Source organism: Rhinolophus sinicus, linkage group LG16 (genome assembly GCF_036562045.2).
Source record: "Rhinolophus sinicus isolate RSC01 linkage group LG16, ASM3656204v1, whole genome shotgun sequence".
In the NCBI taxonomy this organism is placed as follows: domain Eukaryota; kingdom Metazoa; phylum Chordata; class Mammalia; order Chiroptera; family Rhinolophidae; genus Rhinolophus; species Rhinolophus sinicus.
Genome location: NC_133765.1, coordinates 21,970,353 through 21,990,290, shown reverse-complemented (window position 1 = coordinate 21,990,290; position 19,938 = coordinate 21,970,353). Strand labels below are relative to the sequence as shown.

General features: G+C 38.9%; 1 protein-coding gene across 3 annotated transcripts in view; it reads right to left on the bottom strand.

Annotated features, from left to right (window-relative positions):
• Positions 1-19,938, bottom strand: part of TTC28 (tetratricopeptide repeat domain 28) — a 611,406-nt gene that overhangs the window by 154,822 nt on the left and 436,646 nt on the right. The gene's annotated exons all lie outside the window — the stretch shown is intronic.

Genomic DNA, 19,938 nt, shown 5'->3' with positions numbered 1-19,938 from the left:
CAACAGGAAACACTGGACATAAATAACATATTAGATCACTAACTATATATATATATATATATATATATATATATATATATATACACACACACACACACACACACACACACATATACACATATATACACATATATACATATACATATATATGTATGTGTATATATATATATATATATATATCTATTAAACATGCCATCCAACAGTAGCAGAATACACATTCTTATCAAGTGCACATGGAACATTCTCCAAGATAGATCATATGCTAGGTCACAGAACAATCTCGGCAAATTTTAAAAGACTGAAATTATATCAAGTACCTTTTCTGACCACAATGGTAGGAATCTAGGAGTCAGTAACAGGGGAAAACTGGAAAATTGACAAATATGTGGAAATTAAACAAAACACTCCTGAACAACCAACTGGACAAAGAAATCCAAAGGGAAATAACAAAATCTTGAAACAAACAAAAATGCAAACACAACATACAAAAACCTATGGAATGCTGCAAATGCAGGTCTAAGAGGAAGTTTATAGTGCTAAAAGAAAGATCTCAAATAAACAACTTAACTTTACACCACAAGGAATGAGTGTAACCAGAACAAACAGTCCAAAGTTATCAAAAGGATAGAGATAACAAAGGTCAGAGGAAACAAACGAAATAGAAAACAGAAGAACAAAAGATTAGTAAAACTGATTTAGTTTTTTTGAAAAGATAAAAAAATTGACACCTTTAGCAAGATTTATCAAGAAAAAAAAGGGACAGGACCCAGATAAATAAAATTATAAAAAACGAGGCATCACAACTGATACCACATAAATACAAATTATCACAACAGACTACTATGAAAAATTATATTCCAACAAACTGGACAACCTAGAAGAAATGGAAAAAATTCCTGGAAACATATAACCTACCAAGACTGAATCATGAAGAAATAAAAAAATATGAACAGAAAAGTAACAAGAAAACTGATCAATAATCAAAAACCTCCCAAAAAAGAAAAGCACAGGACTAGACGGTTTTATGGGTCCATTCTACCACACATTTAAAGAAGAATTAATGCCAATTCTTCTCAAACTCTTCCAAAAAACAAAGAGGAAAGAACACTCCCAACCTCATTTTGAAATCAGTGGTCAGTATTACCCTGATAACAAAGCAGATAAGGACATTACAGGCCAATATCCCTGATGAACGTAGATATAAAAATTCTCAACAAATACTAGCAAACCAAATCCAATATTAAAAGGATCATACACCATAATCAAGTAGGATGTATCTCTAGGGTACAAGGATGGTTCAACATATGCAAACTGATAAATGTGATATATCACATTAATAGAATGAAAGACAGAAATCACATGATTATTCAGTAGATAAAGAAACAGCATATGACAAAATTCAACATCCTTTCATAATAAAAACTCCCAACAAATCGGGTAGAAAAGAAACATACCTCAACACAATAACGGTCATATATATAACCTTTTTTGATTACTGAGTCTATCTATCTATCTATCTATCTATCTATCTATCTATCTATCTATCTGTCTGTCTATCTATCTATCTATCTCATAGATAACATTATATTCAATGGTAAAAGGTTAAAAGCTTCCCCTCTGAGATCAGGTACAAGACAAAGTGCCCACTCTCACCACTCCTATTCAACATAGTGCTGGAAGTCCTAGCCAAAGTCATTAGGCAAGAAAAAGAAACAAAAGAAATAAAACTGTCTCTGTTTGCTGATTATATGCTCTTATACACGAAAAATCCTAAAATTCCACCAAAAAAATTGTTAGATGTAATAAACTAATTCAGTAAAGTTTCAGGATACAAAGTCAACATACAAAAAAACAGTTTCATTTCTACACAACAATGAACTATCTGAAAGAAGAAATAGAATAATCTAATTTACAATAGCATTAAAAATGTGAAATTCTTAGGAATAAATTTAACTAGAAGAAAAGATGAAATAGGACCATTTCTGACAACATGGATGGATCTTGAGATTATAATGCTAAGCGAAATAAGTCAGACAGAAAAAGTAGAGAACCATATGATTTCACTGATATGTGGTATATGAACCGAAAACAACAAAAGAACAAGACAAGAAAGAACAAAAACTCATAGACATAGACAATAGTTTAGGGGTTACCAGAGGGTAAGGAGGGAGGAGGGAGCGGGGCTCTAGAAGAGGGTAAATGGGATCTAATATATGGTGATGGAAAGAGAACTGACTCTGGGTGGTGAACACACAATGTGAGATATAGATAATGTAATACAGAATTGTACACCTGAAATCTATGTAACTTTACTAACAATTGTCACCCCAATAAACTTTAAAGAAAAAAAATTAATTAGAGACATGAAAGATCTATACACTGAAAACTATAAGCCACTGATGAAACAAAGTAAAAAAAAAATCATAATAATAAATGGAAAGATATTATGTGCTCATGGATTGAAAGAGTTAATATTGTTAAAATGTCCATACCACTCAAAGCAATCCATAGAGTCAATGTAATCTCCATCAAAATTAAAATGGCATATTTCACAAAAAATTTTTTTTAAATTCTAAAATTCATATGGAACCCCCCGCCACACACACACACACACACACATCAAATAGCCAAAGCAACCGAGAAAGAACATAACTGGAGGAATCACGCTTTCTGATATCAAACTATTATAAAGCTATAATAATTAAAACAATACAGTACTGGCATAAAAACAGACACATAGACCAATGGAACAGAATAAATAGCCCAGAAATAAACCCACGCATATATGGTGAACTAATATTTAACAGGAGAACCGAGAATACTCAATAGGGAAAGGACAGTGTGGTCAATAAACGGTGCTGGGAAAACTGGATACCCACATGCAAAAGAATGAAATTGCTCCCCTACTTACACTACTCACAAAAATTAAGTGGAAATGGATTAGGAATCTAAATGTAAGATCTGAAACCACAAAACTCCTAGAAGAAAACATAGGGAAAAAAGCTCCTTGACATCAATTTTGGCAATGATTTTTTTTGGATGTGACACCAAAAGCATAAACATCAAAAGCAAAAATCAGCAAGTGGTAGTACATTAACCTAAAATGCGTCTACACAGCAAAAGAAATAATGAACAAAATGAAAAGGCAACTTGTGGAATGGGAGAAAACATTTGCAAAGCATTTATCTGATAAGAGGTTAATATCCAAAATCTATTAGGAACTCATATGACTCAATAGCAAAGGAACAAACAATCTCATTAAAAAATGGGCACAGGACTTGAACAGACACTTTTACAAAGAAGACATACAAATGGCCAACAAGTACATGAAAAGGCGCTCAACATCACTAATCATCAGGGAAATGCAAATCAGAACCACAAAGAGATATCATCTCCTACCTGTTAGAATAGCTATTATCAAAAAGACCAGAGATAACAAATGCTGGCAAGGCTGTAGAAAAAAGGGGAACCCTAGTGCACTATTGGTGGGAATGTAAATTGGTGTAGCCATCATGGAAAACAGTATGGAGTTTCCTCAAGTAATTAAAAGTAGAACTACTACATAATTCAGCAATCCCACTTCTGGGTATATATGAAAAAGATGAAATCACTGTCTCAAAATGCTATCTGCACTCCCATGTTCTCTGCAGCTTTGTTCACAATAACTGAGACATGGAAACAACCTGTGTCCATCAGTGGATGAACAATTAAAGAAAATGTGCTTTACGCACACACACACACACACACACACACACACACTCTCTCTCTCTCACACACACACACACACACACACACACACACAGAGGAATGTTATTCAGCCACGAAAAAGAAGCAATTCGGTCTTGCCATTTGTGACAACATGGATGGACCCTGAGGGCATTATGCTAAGTGACATATCACACAGAGAGAGACAAATATTGTATAATCTCATGCGTGGAGTCTAAACACACAAAACTCATAGAAACACAGTATAAGGGTTTCAGCCAGGGGCTGAGGGGTAGAGGAAATGGGAAGATGTTGGTCAAACCATACAAACGTTCAGTTATGAGCTGAATCTGTTCAGGATATCTAATCATACAGCATAGTGACTATATTTAACAATACTGCATTGTCTACTTGAAACTTACTCTAAGAGTAGGGCTTTAACGATCTCACCATAATAATACATAATGGTAATTCTATGAGGTGAAGGATGTATTAACTAAGTGTATTGTAGTAAAGTTTTTCACAATGTACTCGTATATGCGTATCAAATAATCACATTGTATACCTTAAGCGTACACAACATTACATGTCAATTATATCTCAGTAAAGCTGGGAAGAAAAAAGCAATGAAGATATCAGATGTCAACATGTACTGCTGGTCCTTGATAACCACCTCTAATGGATCAGATTATTTTCAAGCATAAGTAATGTTACGTATTTCAGTAGCATTTTCACCTTTCTTTTAGCATTTTAGTTTTGTGTTAACAAATGATATACTCCTCTCACACATGATATAAAACTATGATGATGATGATAATGATTAAAACATTTGTAATTATTATGTATCAGGCATTATTCTAAGGGCTTTTTACACGTAACTCACTCAGTCCTGACAGTCATCTTGTGAGATGGGTGCTATTATTATACCCATTTCACAGATGAAAAACTGAGGCAGGGAACAACTAAGCACCTTGTCCAAAGTCACAAAGCCAGTAAATGACATAGCTGAGATCCAGAGTGAGGCCATTTGACTATAGCAGTCAGATTTTTCACAGGCACATGAGATGTAGGGTGACTCAATATCCTATATCCCAGTGGTGCCTGGAACTGTCCTAGTGACAAGTGATATAATATAGTCACCCTAGCTATACAACACTGTAAAAACCCATAACATGTCAAGGCAGCCATTTGTGAATGGGGTTTCTTAGTGATCAAAATGGAGCGAAATCAGCAGACAATCTGAATGGTTTCTACGGTACCAGCAGAAAGAAAAAGAACAGACCAACTAGATTCTTATGCAAAATGCCACAGCCCTGAAAGCAGAAAGATCATAAAAGTGTTCAGCAAAAGATTCAGCACATAGGTGCTTCTCATCCCCTTTGTCACACACAGAGTAGGGCGACTTCTTCTCTGATGACAAAGAGAATGTCTTTCTCCACCAGGCATTTAAGAAGTAGCAGGAGTGTGGAGGCAGGCATGCCAGCTCGCCGGATGGTGCCATGGGCTGGAGAACACCATCTGTTTTGTTAAGAACGACAGTCTGAAATTTCTGGTTAAACTCCAGATCTCCTTGTTGTGAAGGGCTTGATAACTTTTAGTCCATTACCTTCTGCTTACTGAGTCACAGAGCATATTATATCTCCCTCCAGAGCACTCCAACAGCTGGGCCATGTTATAAGCTGTCTTTGTCTTATTTGGTATTAGATAATGGATTTGATGGGACTTTCCATTTGAATCAGGAAAACACAATTACAGAATTGCTGTTGTTTCAAGTAAGTGGCCAATTCTGATATTCTGGCTCAGGAACACGAATCTGTTACTTTTTTTTGCCACTGGGGCTCTTCTGATGAGGGCTTCCATTGGACACATAACAACAAAGCGTTTACTTCACTTTTTAATTGCTCTTGGAAACATTTTAAATGGCATCAATGCAATTTTTACTAGAAAATGAAAGCATTCACTTCCCAGAGTAACTTAACTCTTCAAAGGAGGTCAGAAAGGACCCCTTTTTGAAATCCATTGAAAACTGAGAGCCTGTATTCAGGAGCTAACAAAGCTGTTTGAAAGTCAAGTGGGGACACGCTGAGTCAGCAATACCCACTCAAAGTTGCATTCCGGCTTTAATCCAATTCAGCAAATGCATTTTCTGCTGTGTCAGAGAGAGCCCCGAAGAAGAATTTCTTCAACAACATGCTGAAAATGGTGCTCGATGAAAGCTACTTTTTGAAGGTACCTTGAAATTACTGATTATGCTGAAGAGTCTTAAACACTTGAGCCTCGTGTGGATTTCACGCTGGGAAAGAGGGAAGAGGCCGAGTTGTGGTAAATGAGCAGCCACGCTTGTGCCCTGCAATCCGTCTGGAGGTGTGCGTGGGTGCACTCAGTAGGAAATGGGGATGGGTGACTGAGAATAAAAAGAAGCTGTGGGCAAAAAGAAATGCTCACTTTCCAGTTACAACGTCAAACTGTCCTTGTCATTTAAAAACGCTACAGCTTTAGATCTTACCTAAGTAATTTTGGCCATTCTCTTCAGAGAAGCAGTGTGACATAGTAGAAAGAACACTGACTTTCAATTCAGACAGTAGTAGCTGTGGGACCTTTGAGAACTGGAACCTCTCTGTTCTTTAGGTTTCCATTACTAAACGGGAACAATAAGCCTCATCTTTCTGAAATTCTAAATGAATGAAGGAAACACTGCGTAAGGAACTTCACCAAGTACAGTGTTAGCACCCTGGAGGCACTCCAAAGTGCATTCCTCTTCTTATTATCACGACTTCCACGCCATTTCAAAGGTGTGTTGGAAGGATCACAAAGGCCTTTTCATACATTCTCTATGGAACCTGTTGTTTGAATACCTAAAAGGGAAGCTAGCATCAGTTTCCTATGGCTAGATGTTAAACGCAGAGGAGAATAGACTATTAAATTCATGTATTTAAAAGAAGAAACTGTGATACCCTGGTGATTTTTTTTGTCCAAAAGTAATAAATATTAGGGTTCTTCGAACCTGCACAAAGGCCTCATTTTAGCCATGCTTTGTAAACTTCTTGGATAAAGATCCAATAAAGGTTAACATATTTTTACTTAGCCTGCTAATCAGACTGTCTCATTTAGCTATAGGGCAAAAGACTATATAAAAGGAGAAAAATCTGCTCAATTCAGTATTCCTAAAACCATAAAGGAGAAAAACTGAAATGATATCATAAAACATAATTACCACCTGCTGGTTTAACTATTTCTCAAGCTGATTATATTTTTGGTTCATTTAAAAGGCTTTAAGAATCAAGTTTCAGCTTCTATATACATTGTCTTCCCATGGAAAATGAACCGAATTTGAGCTTTTTACAGTAGTAAAGAGTTTTAGAGATCATTTATACTGACAGAAATTTGAAGGTTCAACATAAATGCACAGAAATTGCCATTGTTCCCCAGAATTAGTCTCCCTGGTCTATGGAACCAGAAGCAGCGGGAACGATATCTGGACTTGAAGAAAGTATAGTAAGGCATGAATGGATGAAAACAGTAAATGTGAAAAAATTTGAACTTTTTTGTTGGATAAATTGGAGCCTGTTCCTCAGAGAAGAGTTTTCTGACACCACCCCCCACTATTAAAATTACACCCCATGTAATACTTTCTGAAATCACTAAGTACTTTTCCTTCAAGCACTTAAAATGCCTGCTTTATCAACCAAACAGCCACTGGCACAGTTTCTGGCACATAGTAGGTGCTCACAAATGCTTTTTGAAGGTTGAGGGTTGTTAAAAAAAATAAATATTCCAGGTGTAAACAGAAAAACTCCGTTTTTTCTTTCTTATGTAAGGAAAAACCTGGTTCTTCCCTACTGTTTCTTTCCTGTGAATCTCCTTTACTACTCACACAGAACACTTCACTTCTGACACTTCTGATCACCAAATGTGTGGGGGTTTCCCCCCCACAACAAGCATGTCTCCAGTACCAGCCGGTGTCCTACAATTCAACTCTGTTTTGCACTATCTACCCAGTGACAGTGTCAGATCTCACAGGTAAGGGCAGAGCCCCACCCACAAGACTGCCCCCCACTGTACCCCCACTTCAGATGCCACTTGCAGGCACAGGTTATCATCTGTGTTTCTGACCAACTGGCTACAGATCAGAGGTTCCTATGACCTCATCTTCAGATTCAATTAATTTGCTAGAACAGCTCACAGAACTCAGGGAAACACATTTACCAGTTTACTAAAGGATATGATCAAAGATACAGATGAACAACCAGATGGAGAGATACATAGGGTCAGCTATGGAAGGGTCCTGAGTGCAGGAACGTCTGTCCCGCTGAAGTTGGGGTACGTCCCGCCCCTACTACGTGAATGTTTTTGCCAACCTGGACACTCTCCAAACCCCTCCTATTGGGATTTTATGGAGGCTTCCTCATGACCAAGTATTAAGTCCATTTCCAGCCCTTCTCCCCTCTCCTGATGACGGGGTGGGGGTGAAAATTCCAAGCTTCTAATGATGGCTTGGTCTTTCTGGTGACCAGCCTCCATCCAGGAGCCATTCAGGAATCTACCCAGAGTCACCTCATCAGAACAAAGGATACTGCAAGTGTTCTTATTACTTAGGAAGTTATAAGGGTTTTAGGAGCCCTGTGTCAGGAACTGGTGACAGAGATCGATGCATAAATATAAATATATAAATATATTTATTTATTGTATTATTTCACACCAGGTCAAGGATTTTGGACTTCAGCCTGAAGGTTATGGGGAACCACTGCGGGGTTTTAAGTATAGAAATGATATGATAAGATTGAGCAGCTGGGGTTTTGAGAGGGTTTCCACGGAAGCAATGTGGAAAATGAACGGGAGAAGCTGGGAGACCAGTGCAGAGGAAGCTGTTGCAATGATCAAGGCAAGAGATGGTGGGAGGCTGAAAACTCAGCCCTGCAGATACATTAGAACTTGCTGGGAGAGGCAGAATTCACAGCTCTGGGCTGTGAGGGAAGGAAGGAAGGATCCCAGGATAACTTGGAGATTTCTAGGTTGGGCACTGAGATTGGGTTGTCATTCTCAGAAACAGGAAATACACAACATGAAATCACAGACTTGGAAAGAGGCTTATCTGGGGCAGATGGAGGTGCTTAGGAAGCAAGAGCAGATAGATGTCTGTCAGAATGAGGTCTGGCTTTGGGGGGCTGGTTTTTGGTGGTGAAAGCCACGGGCCTGGATGGGATCAAGAAAGGCATGCCATTCCAACGCTACTCTGGCCTAGAGTACAATGTGTTTTTAAAAGTACACCTTTAATTAAAGTATAACATATAGTCAGAAAGGCACAAAATCTTAAGCATACAATTCAACAACTAATCACAAGATGAGCACAGCCACGTAACGCCCTCTCAGACCAAGAAGTAGAATACCACCAGAATCCCTGCAACGCATTTACCATCGAAGGCATTCACTGCCCCCGTGGTGGTGGCTCAGAGGCCTGGAGTCTTTACCTCTAACAACAGTTCTTTAAACAGAACTCACCATGAAGGAGAAGCACAGAGGCGACGTGAAGAGTCACTTGCTGTATCTGCTCCACGTGTCTATCTAAGAGACCGAATTCTGATGCTCTACATTTTCTGCTATTTTGATTTGCTCAAAAAAATCAGTCAAAAGTAAATTCCTCCAAAGTCGCCGCCCCACAACAGAGGGATTCCTTAAGGAACAAACATGAGATGAAGAGCAGAGCCAAATGATTCCAGAAGAAAGACCCCAAAGCTCATCGCCGTCACGTGGCATAGTTCCAATAGGCAGCGTCCAGCACAGATGGCAGGACTCAGGGCCACATCTGCACCCACCATTGCTGGCAAAGCAGACGGCGACCCAGGAGCGGCTACAGATGGGAAGACTTAGGTGCAGGCAGGTGTGGGTGGCAGGAGCCAGCAACTAACATCATTGTGGGGCCCCACTTGCATGGTGCCAGGCAGCGTGGCTCACAGAAAACGGCCACGGGAGAGAGGCTGAAGGTTGGGTGAGCGCCAAAGTGGCCGTGCCCCCGGCAGGCAGTGCCCACCTACGTCTGGGAAAACCAAGTCGTGTTCAGAAACGAATGCTCTCCACAGTGATCACTCAAGTGTTCCTTTCTGAAGTCCTAACCGAAGTGTTATCAATGCTCAGGACTGGGCTGCCTAATGGGAAAAGCCCCCACGGGGGCTTTTGACTCATAAACCTATTCAGCCTTACATGTTCATAATCATTTGTGTAAAGAAGAAAAACCTCCAAGCACTAATTAGAAAGACAGAGCTGTTGTATTTTCCTCCTGATCACCTTATCTTCTTTATTCAGTTCTTGAAGACTCAGCTATTAAAGGAAATTAAGTAATTCATCAAGCCCATTTCAATTACCTGCTGCTGATAACATCAGATTACAATTAGCATCTACAAATGAACCAAGTGCCAACTGCCAAGCTGAAACATAAGCTAATTTACTGCTAGACTCTGCCTGCTGGAGACGGAACTCTGGGACCTGGCAGCAAGCATCCACTTCATTATTCCAACAACACTTTTGCAGCCTCTCCTGCAACAGTCCAAAGTGCGGCTCTGACCAAGATTTACTGCCCCGTCTGTTCCTGCTCACATGTTTACCGACGCGCTGTATCTGTAAGCAAATCACAGCTCCTTTTAAATAGCAATGTCTAGACAAGCAGGGTAACAAATCTTGACCTAAAGGAGAGAACAAATATTATTAATATTTATTAGGCACTGATAGGTGTGGGCCACAGCACAGGACGTGCATGTTATAACCTTAATGACAGTCTGAATCATTTTCTGCAAGTCCTCCGGTGCCTGATCAGGAAAATCTCCTGTTTCGCTTGATGCTCTCCATTTCTCATTTCAAACATGGAAAGCACTTTCTTGTTCCTTTCTTTTTCAGATGTCTGGAAAAATCTGTTTCAGACTCTAGGACACTTTTTCTTTTTAAATTTATGTTTATATGTTCCCTTTTCATGACCCTTAATAGGAACTGCTTTGAATGAAAAGCTGGGATGTGGTTTGGCTTCCTATATCATGGACATTATTAGACTTTGACAATCTGTGTAGTCTCGTCTATGCTTCTCAAGTAGAAGAACTAATTGTTCTATAAATCTGTAGGGCTCAGAGTGGGCCTGTGGGCTGTAGAAGAGAGCATGCTGACTTGGGTTTGGATCTTGCCTCTGCCTCTTATAAACTGTATGAGTTTGGGCCACTAACTTGACTTCTGTGCCTACCACACAGCTTTGTAGTGAGGATAAAATGAAATAATGTGTGCAAAGTGTCTAGCTCAGTGCAAGTAATCAACAGACAATGGATTCTCCGGGAGAAAAAGAAGGGCAGTTCCATCCTGATAGTGCCTATACTTCTCTTGGAACATTTGCTGTCTTGGGCACAAGCAGGGTCCACTGCTTCAAGGTGACCTATAGCCCTTTCTAGCCCCTTCTGGCGGTGCTTCTCTTTTTCATCTTCCTGTGTGTGGTTGGGGTGGGGAGTGGGTAGGTGCAGAAGAAGGAAACTTGTAGGAAACTTGAAGGAACTGGCCTTGGCTTTTAGCCCTAGGCCAGGTAATCCTAGCATGGCTCCCACTGGAATCCACCATTCTAGTGGGAACTTCCACAGATCGTGGAAGGTCTATGGACATGGAATCACTGGCCTGAAGTCTAGCCCTGACTCTGCCTCTGCCTCTATGATCTTGGGTGAGTCACAAACGTTTGTTAATCTCTGGATCCTCACCCGTGATCAGGAATAATAACAGTTTGCTTCATGGGGCTAGAGATGGAGCTGTCAGCAACAGAATTAGGAAAACTGGGGAAAGCAGTTAATTTAGCAAAAAGATATTTCATGTTTGGACTTGCTAATTTTGACAAATCACCATGAAACTCAGATGGAGTATCCACTAGACGTTTGGAAATGTGAACTGATGCTCAGGCAGGAGGTCAGAGCTGGTGAATACAGATTTAGAAATAATGTACATTGAAGTAGCAGTTGAAGGTATGGTGGTAAAAATTATAAAGGGAAATACATAAAGAAAGAACAGAAAAGGATGAAGGAGCAAAACACAAGAACGCCTACATTTAACAAATGTCAATACAATGGAAAGGGGTCATTTAAAATAATGAAGGACAGCTGAGTGATGACACAAAGGGACGTACGTCTGACAGAGAAGGCAGAATAGGAAAATCAGTCTACAGAAAAAAATATACATACTGGGGGTGCCAAAAAAAATGAATACAAGTGGACACTTTGGTCAGCATTGCTCAAGCAGTAGTTCGCCGTAATCAGAAGTGTCTGGACGCTGATGGTAACCACTTTGAGCACCTCTTGTAATTGCAGAAGTCAAACGTGATTTGTATTCATCTTTTGTTATTAGTATATATTGAGTATTACAATTTTAATACAGTTTTTTCCTTTCTTAAAATGTGTATACATTTTTTTGGGCACCGTATGTGTGTATGTATGTATATGTGGTGTGTGTGTGCGTGTGTGTGTGTGTGTGTGTACTGATACAAGTTTTAAAAAAGGAACAATGTGTACAAACGTGTATATTTACATATATATATTATACTGCCATGTGTCTATGTATGAATACATAGTAAAACGTTTCTAACCAAATTGTTAACAGTAGTTAACTATAAGGAGTGGATGAAAGAAGGTAAAAATTGTAAGGAGATGGATCTCTTTTTTCTACTTTATACACTTTTGTACTATAAGAATTTTTTAAAAAATAAAAGTAAGTACCACTTTTATAACTTCTAAAAATTGTTTTTTTTGTTTCTTTTTTAAAGGGGGGACAAAACAGCCAGTGAAGAAGGTACAGAAAGAGCAGCCAAGAAGAAAATTAGGACAGTGTGCTTCACAGAAACTAGAAGAGGAAAGAATTTCAAGGAACGGTTAGTAAAGCATTCCAAATGCTGCATACTGATTAGGGAAATTTAGAACTGTCAAAAGACCTCAAAATTCAGCCATGAGGAGTTCACTGTTGATCTTTTCCAGGGGACAAAAGGAGCCCTGAAAATTGCAGTGGGTTAAACAGGAATAGGAGGAGTCTGGTTCCAGTAACAGAGGCGTAGCTCCTTCAGACCACCCCTCCTACAGGCAACAACTGCGAAGTCTGGGGCTGGGGGGCGGGGGAGCAACGGCATGGAGGACACACAGGACGGAGCCACCTAAGGCACTGAAGTGCCACCACAAGCACTGAGAAATGGCAGGGGCGCTGCAGCTGACCACCTGAAGAAGGGAATGACATTAGGGTAGTTTCTCAGTTTTAAAATGCCAGAGAGCGCCCCGCCCCCAACCCAGGGCAAGCCCCAATTAATATCATGTGGTGAGGCTAAAACTCAGGTAGAAATACAGTCTTACTGACTTGAAGAACCAGAGGGAAAAAATCCCAGAGAAAGCCACAGTGGGGAGCCTTGAATTCTGAATATAAATTCTACCTGAATCTCTAACTCCTGAAATATGCCTGTGCAAGGCAGAATCTAAGCAGCCAGTTAAAGCTAAAAGACACTCCCCCCCAATAAATACATACATACATGCATACATACATGCATAAAGCAAGTAAGTAAAAGACCCAAACAGAGATTTCAACTGCCCCCCACCACAGGGAGGACTGACTTTTGAGTTTGAATTCAGGCAAGTTAACTGGTAAAACAACAACAAAATCAATACCGTTAAGAGAAGTATATCAGAATCCAGAATCTCTATAAAGTATCATTAACATACTATAAAATATCATTAATATGGGATGTAATCCCATATTACTGGATATAGGATACACAAAGAAAATAATATGTGACTAATAACACAAAAGGCAATCAATGCATAACTCTGTGACTGTACTAAAAACTATTGAATTATCCACTTTGAATGAGTAAATTGTATGGTATATGAATTATAACTCAACCAAGCTGTTCTGTAACTACATCAACAGCAGGCAGTCTCTAGGGACCAACTCTGAGAAGGCTGGCATGGAATTAGCAGAAAAGGTGTTACAAGCTTTTGTAATAACTGGGTTCAGCTATGTATAAGAAAACATACATGTAATGAATAAACATATAAATCTTAGCAGAAAAACAGAAATTTTAATTAAAAGAACCAAATGGAAAATCTAAAGCTAAAAAATACAATATACATCTGAAATTTAAAGTTCACTTATGCAGTCAAGAATTAACCTAGCCCAAAGAGAGGTCTGACCTTTACACTCAGCTCTGGAAGGCAATCTCGAAGTCCTTCGAATGGCCTGCCTTTGTTTATGGGAGCGTATTGGCCATGCCAGATAGTCGATGGTTGCTAACAAATCGATTTAGGGCAGGGGCTTTTGGCCCAACCTCCAAAGCGGCTCTAAACTAAGATCACCCACACAGGTGTTCGACCGTATCCATGTGACCAATGTCCAGTAAGAACTTTAGAGACCAAAGTTCAAGTGAGCCTCTCTGGATGACAATCCTCTATGCATACTGTCACCGTCATTGCTTGGAGGAGCTAGCACTATCCCTGACTCCACTGGGAGAAAGCAGCTGGGAGCTTCAAGCTTGGAACTCTCCTGGACTCTACCTCATGTCGCTCTTCCTTTGGCTGATGTTAATCTATAGCCTTTCATTGTAATAAATCGTAACTGTAAGTATAACCACTTTCAGTGAATTGTGTGGGTCCTTCTAGTGAATTACTATACGTGAGGGTGGTCTTGGGGACCCCTGCTTGCAATTGATGTCAGAAGTTAGAATGGTCTTAGGGAATCCCCAACTCTGCATCACTGGATGGGTTTAACAGAAGACTGGAGATGACAAAAGAAAGTCAGTGAACTTGAAGACAGATTAACAGATATTTTCAAACCTGAAGAACACATAGGAAAAAGACTAAAAACACTAACAGAGCCTCAGTAGTAGACAGGAAAATACCAAAAGGTCTAAAACAATGCATAGTCTCATAAATAGAGAGAAGGAATGGGCAAGAAGAAATATTCTTTTAAAAATAGGTAAAAATTTCCTAAATTTGAGGGAAGATATACGAGGTCAGACAATTAAGTTTGTGAACTCATCCTAGAAAAAGTGCTACATCCCTCATTGCTGAATATCACCACAGTTACCTTCGAAGTACTCCCCTTGGGAAGTTATGTACCGATGCCAGCACCTAGTCCACCCTTCAAAGCAATTTTGGAACTCTTTTTCTGGAATGGCCATCAGAGCTGTCATCATATTCCCCTTGACGTCCTTAATGTCATCAAAATGTCTTCCTTTCAATATTTCATGTATCTTTAGGTAAAGAAAGAAGTCACGGGGGTGGGGGTGGGGGGGGCTGGCCCGGTGGCTCAGGCGGTTGGAGCTCCATGTTCCTGACTCCGAAGGCTGCCAGTTCGATTCCCACACGGACCAATGGGCTCTCAACCACAAGGTTGCCAGTTCAACTCCTCGAATCCCGCAAGGGATGGTGGGCAGCGCCCCCTGCAACTAAGATTGAACACGGCACCTTGAGCTGAGCTGCCTCCCGGATGGCTCAGTTGGTTGGAGCATGGGCTCTCAATCACAAGGTTGCCAGTTCAATTCCTTGAGTCCCGCAAGGGATGGTGGGCAGCGCCCCCTGAAACTAAGATTGAACATGGCACCTTGAGCTGAGCTGCTGCTGAGCTCCCAGATGGCTCAGTTGGTTGGAGCGCATCCTCTCAACCACAAGGTTGCCGGTTTCGACTCCCCAAGCGGATGGTGGGCTGTGCCCCCTGCAACTAGCAACGCAGACTCGACCTGGAGCTGAGCTGCGCCCTCCACAACTAAGATTGAAAGGACAATAACTTGACTTGGAAAAAAAAAAGTTCTGGACGTACACACTGTTCCCCAGTAAAGTCCTGTTCCCCTTCCCCAATAGAATCTTTAAAAAAAAAAAGAAGTCATTGGGAGCCAGATGAGGTGAGTAGGGAGGGTGTTCCAATACAGTTATTTGTTTACTGGCTAAAAACTCCCTCACAGACAGTGCCGTGTGAGCTGGTGCATTGTCGTGATGCAAGAGCCATGAATTGTTGGCGAACAGTTCAGATCATCTAACTTTTTCATGCAGCCTTTTCAGCACTTCCAAATAGTAAACCTGGTTAATTGTTTGTCTAGTTGATACAAATTCATAATGAATAACCCCTGTGCTATCAAAAAAGGTTAGCAACATCTTTGCAACAAGTTCGAGAACGTAATTGTCAGACGTATATCTGCAGATTCAAAGGCTCAAAGAACCAGAGGAAGAAAAAATACCCCAAAAAAGCCACATTTAGGTATATTATAGTTAAACTGCTGAAAACCAAAGTTAGAGGAAATCTTGAAAGCAGTCATGAAAAAATTAGCACATGTGATACAGATTATTAATTCCATTGATTTTTATCAGAAATAATGGGGACCAAAAGACATTGAAAAGACAACTTTAACCTGCTAAAAGAAAAAACAGTATCAACCTAGAATTCTATATTCAGCAAATAATAGCCTTCATTAATAAGTGTGAAATAAAGACATTTTAAAGTAAAGAAAAATGAAGAAAATGTATCACTAGCAGACCTGCACCACAAGAAATACTACATGAAGTTCTTTAGCCTGAAGGGAAGTGATACCAGATAGAAACTCAGATGCTTAGGAAAGAATACATTAATATTATGTGGTAATTAATGATAAATAAGTGTATAAAGAGAAAACATTATTTTTCCTCTTAATTCTTTAAAATAATTATTTAATACAAAAAAGAGATTTATTAAGGAGTTTAAAAAGAATTTAGGTGTAATAATATGTCACAACTAAAGCATAAAGCACAGGGAGTGGAGAGTAAATGGAACCATAAAGTTGTAAGGTACTTATATTTCACAGAAAGTGGTAGGATATTAGCTTAAAGTAGACTATGAAAAGTTAAAGATACATAATGCAATCCTTAGAGCAACCACCAAAAAATATTACAAAGAGGTAGAGCTGAAAAGCAAATAGGCAAATTAAAACAAAATCTATATGACTGAACTAATCTGCACTAGGCAGCAAAGAACAGAGAACAAAATATAAATGGGACAAACAGAAAACCAATAGGAAAATGATAGACTTAAATCCAACAATATCAGTAATTACCTTAAGTGTTAAATAGATGAAAATTCTTCGATTAAAAGGCTATAATTACCAAAACCAATAAAAAAGCAACACCTAGACATTATCTGTAGTAAACAAACTTTAAATATCAAAACACAGAAATAGAAAGTAAATAGACAGAAAAACATGAACCACACAAACAGTAAGCATAAAAAGGTAGGAGTGTGTATATTTGTATCAGATAAAGTAGACTTCAAGACAAAAAGGTATAACCAATGATAAAAAAGGATATTTCATAGTGATAAAAGTGCCAATCTGCCAGGAAGACAAAAAGATCATAAATGAATGAATATTCACCCAATGAGAGACCTTCAAAGTACAGAAGTCATGTTCCACGGAATTAAACAAAAAAACTGACAAGTCCACAATAATAGTTGGAGATTTTAACAGCTTCCTTCTTAGCATCTGCCAAAACATATAGACAAAAATTTTTAAAACACAGAGATAACTTTGACCTAACTGAACATCTATAGAGCATTATACCTATTGAAATGGTACACAGACAATAGTTTAGTGGTTGCCAGAGGGTAACGGGGGCGGGGGGTGGGGGGTGGGAGATGAGGGTAAGGGGGATCGAATATATGGTGATGGAAGGAGAACTGACTCTGGGTGATGAACACACAATGGGATTTATAGATGATGTAATACAGAATTGTACACCTGAAATCTATGTAATTTTACTAACAATTGTCACCCCAATAAATTTAATTAAAAAAAAAAATCTAAAAAAGAAAAAAAAAAAAAGAAATGGTACAAAGTGTGTTTTCTGACCATGATGAACTTAAACTAGAATTTGATAACAATAAAGTATCTAGGAAATCCCACATATTTTACAATTAAACAACATTGGTCAATAACACAGGGGTTACAGGGAAATCACAAATGAGTTTAGAAAATATTTTAAACCAATGAAGGTAAAAACATAATACATAAAAAATTATTGGATGCTGCTAAAGCAGTTTTTAGAAGAAATTTTATATTTTTTAAATGGTTACTCATATATTAGAAAGAATAAAGGTCTAGAATCAATGATCTGAGGTTCAACCTTGAGAATCTAGGAAGAAGACCCACAGTAAGAAGCAAGAAGAAAACGATTAGGCAGTATAAACGGGTAGTCACAAAACAGTCACGGGGATGTGAACAAAGTGTGGGGAATATAGTCAATAATGTTGTAAAACCTATGTGTGGTATCAGGTGAATACTAGACTTATTAGGGGGATCACTTCACAAATTGTATAAGTGCCTAACCACTGTTCTAATCATTATCTTGTTTTGTACACCTGAAACTAATAAAAGCAAAATAAAATGCTTAAAAGAGAAAGAAAATTATTAAAAATAAGACTGGAAAGAAATGAAATAAAAAACAGACAAGCAATAAAAAATTAACAAGAATGACCAAGAAAATTGATAAATCTCCAGCTAGAATGATCCAGAAAACGAGGGTGATACAAGGTGCAAAACACAAACTACCAATAACAGAAACAAAAGAGAGTGTATCACTATAAATCCTACCAGCATTAAAAGGAAAATAAGGAAATATTATCAACAACTTTATGCCAATAAATTCAACAATTTAATGAAATAAACAAAGTCTTTAGAAAATACAACTTACCCAAACTAATACAAGATGATAAAGAAAACGTGACTAGTCCAATATGCACAGCCGTCTAAACTCCAGGTTCTAAGCCCTCCAATCTACCCCCGTGCCACTGATTGACTTGTTTTCCTTAAATATCTAGTCTGTCTTCTTACTCCTACATTTCAAAACCTTCAAGAGCAAATCCCTCGCCTAGTTTTCATACTAATCTTCTCGCACCCTCTAGCACATTCGCGAAGGCTAATCCTGCTCCCATCCCTGAGACAAGCCAACCTATTGCGTCTCATCCCTTCCCTCACATGTCCCTTACCATCAATGCCATTCCATTCCTGACCAAACCTCACTTGTTCTGCAAGGTCCACCAGGGTCTAATCTCCCCCAAGAGCTTTCTAGGTTATTCCCAGCCCTCAGGGTCTCTCTTCTAGGATTTCACAGCAATATGACATTATTAACACTGTCTCTCAGGGAGGCCACTTCTCTGTCCCTTAAGGCAACTATGGAGGATTCAGCACATAGCAATGACTCAATAAACGCTTGTCGTCTGTTGAAGGAATATATAATGCTAAGAGCTTATTTCTAAGGTCCTTACAGACGCTCTAGACTCTCATTCTGATCTCAGTACCATCTTCAGAGTCATCTCCAGGGATCTGCCAGACATTTTCTAACACCCATACTCACAAAACACATGGTTACAATAAACAGAGGTGTGGGGAGGGAGGAGTAGTGCTAAAATTATATAGAGATGAGGTACCTTGGTTTTGAAGGTCACATAAGGGGCTGTTTTTTATATCCTGCTGCTACTAATATCTGATAAGCACACGCTAATACCAATAAGGTCGCCTTTTCCTTGTCCTGTCCTCACCCCCCCTTGGTCCCTGTGGACACAGGACAGACCAGGGGGCTCCAAGCACAGGGATGAGTTAGCTTATACTTCCATTCAGTATGAACCCACATCTGTTTGGGTACAGAGACAAGATAACAACGTCTTCTAAAAAGTAGCCAGTTAACAACATCTATTGTCTCTTACCATTACATATAAATTCCCCCAAATTTATAAATGTCTTAACTGTAACCAAGTACTAGTAAAACAGTGCAAATCTATCTTATTTAAATAGATCTTTCAAAAAATAATTTTGCATTTGTACTAAAACTAGAAATATCATTTGTGAATATACATACTTTTAAGGAGAAATACATTTCCTGTGGGTTAAAGTCACCAAGTAAAGAGATCCCTTTAAACAAAAATCCTCTCAAATTCTCTTTCATTGACGACTTCCTAACGGCTTCTCTTTCATTTAAACCAAACATAGCTCTTTATATCTTTATTTCATTCCCCTTCTCTCTAATTAGATAAATCTGGTCTCTCTTCTCTCTAGACAGATTAAAAGGTTGGGGTGTTTTGTTTTTCCAGTAATTCAGAGTTCTAATCCTTAGAGCTCCGTGATGACAGAAAGGATCACGTGATTTAGAGCAGGCGGGCTCCAAGGAAATCTATCTGAAGGAAATATACAACACACACCCTGGGAGATTCTTCTGAATATAAACACAC